The sequence below is a fragment of the Mus caroli genome, chromosome 11 (genome assembly GCF_900094665.2).
Source record: "Mus caroli chromosome 11, CAROLI_EIJ_v1.1, whole genome shotgun sequence".
Taxonomy (NCBI): domain Eukaryota; kingdom Metazoa; phylum Chordata; class Mammalia; order Rodentia; family Muridae; genus Mus; species Mus caroli.
In genome coordinates, this window is record NC_034580.1 from 24,770,275 (window position 1) to 24,772,678 (window position 2,404).

A 2,404-nucleotide genomic window follows, 5' to 3' on the forward strand; every position below is an offset into this window, starting at 1 on the left:
GGGAGTGGATGGGTAGGGGAGTGGGGGGGAGGGTATGGGGGACTTCTGGGATAGCATTTGAAATGTAAATAAGGAAAATACCTAATAAAAATATTTTTTAAAATGGGGTACAGAGCTAAACAAAGAATTCTCAATATATTCAATAGAAATATTGAATGGCCAGGAAGCACCTAAAGAAATGTTCAACATCCTTAATTATCAGGGAAATGCAAATAAAAACAACACTGAGATCCCACCTCCCACCAGTCAAAATGCCTAAGATTAAAAACTCAGGTGACAGAAGATGCTGGCAAGGATGTGCAGAAAGAGGAACGCTCCTCCATTGCAAGCTGGTACAACCACTCTGGAAATCAGTCTCAAAGTTCCTCAGAAAATTGGACATAGTACTACCTGAGGACCCAGCTATACTACTTCTGGTCATAGAAATGCTCCAACATGCTCCACTATGTTCATAGCAGCCTTATTTATAATAGCCAGAAGTTGGAAAGAACCCAGATGTCCCTCAACAGAGGAATGGATACAGAACATGTGGTACATTTACACAATGGAGTACTACTTAGCTATTAAAAAACAATGAATTCATGAAACTCTTAGGCAAATGGGTGGCACTAGAAAATATCATCCTGAGTGAGGTAACCCAATCACAAAAGAACACACAAGATATGCAGTCATTAATAAGTGGATATTAACCCTGTTGCTCAGAATACCCAAGATACAATTCATAGACCACATGAAGCTCAAAAAGAAGGAAGACCTAAGTGTGGATCTTTCAGTCCTTCTTAGAAGGGGAACAAAATACCCATATGAGGTATGCAGAGACAAAATGTGGAGCAGAGACTGAAGGAAAGGCCATCCAGAGACTGCCCCACCTGAGGATACATCCCATAAATAGTCACCAAAACCAGGTGCTATCGTGAATGCCAACAATTTTTTGCTGAGAGGAAACTGATATAGCTGTCTCCTGAGAGGCTCTGCCAGTGCCTGACAAATACAGAGGTGGATGCTCGCAGCCAACCATTGGATTGAGCACAGGATCCCAAATGGAGGAGCTAGAGAAAGGACCAAAGGAGCTGAAGGGGTTTGCATCCCCATAGGAGGAACAACAATATGAACCAACAGTACCACCAGAGCTCCCAGGGACTAAAACAACCACCTGGAGAGTACACATGAAGGGACCATAGCTCTAGCTGCATATGTAGCAGAGGATGGCTTTGTAGGTCATCAATGGAGGAAAGTCCTTGGGTCCTGTGAAGGCTCAATGCCCCAGTATAGGGGAATGCCAGGACTGGGAAGTGGGAGTGTGTGAGTTGGTGGGCAGGGAAAGGGGGATGGGATAGAAGGATTTCAGAGGAAAAACTAGTAAAGGGCATAACATTGGAAATGTAAATTTTAAAAATCTAATAAAAAATGTCAAAAGAAGAAGAGAGGAGGAGGAGGAGGAGAAGGAGGAGGAGGAGAAGAAGAAAAAGAAGAAGAAGAAGAAGAAGAAGAAGAAGAAGAAGAAGAAGAAGAAGAAGAAGAAGAAGAAGAAGAAGAAGAAGAAGAAAGAAAGAAAGANGAAAGAAAGAAAGAAAGAAAGAAAGAAAGAAAGAAAGAAAGAAAGAAAGAAAGAAAGAAAGAAAGAAAGAAAGAAAGAAAGAAAGAAAGAAACCTAGATTATCAAACTCACAGTTTTTCAAGCTCAGGGACATGACACAGGCAATCGATTGGTTCCAGGGAAAGCCCTTCTTATCTGTATTATGTCACCATAGGATATATGTGAGAAGGAACACATCTTAAAACAGAAAAAGCGAAGAGAAGCTAGAGTCCCTCAGTCCCTCTATCACTGATAAGTGGATATAAACCTGAAGCCCAGAATACCCAAGATACAATTCACAGACCACATGAAGCTCAAGAAGAAGGAAGACCAAATTGTGGCACAATGCCAGATGAGCTTAAGACCTGTCACTAGATCCTATTGTTTAGGGATCCCAGTACTGCCAACCTGAAGGCTAAGCCTCAATGCACAGGACTTTAGGAAACAAACAACATCTAAACCAGAGAAGTTCTCTCTCGGTTGTTTGGGTAGGTAATCAATATTCTGAATAATAGAACGTGCCTGTTATGTGTATAATCTTTATGAAATGCAATGCAATTTGCATTGTTACATATGTGTGCACTTCCTTGTGTTTGTGTGTGTGTGTGTGTGTGTGTGTGTGTGTGTGTGTGTGTGTGTGTGTGATTGTTATACACTTTTGAAATAATTCCAAATACTTGCATAGTTTTGGAGATGATGTTTTTGGTTTGGGGTGTAGTCTCTCCTCCCTTTGAGAATACAACATCAGATCCCATATGTGAGAGCCTGTAATGAACTCACTCTCTCTTGGGAATATTATGTCAAATTTTATCAGATTCTTCATATGTG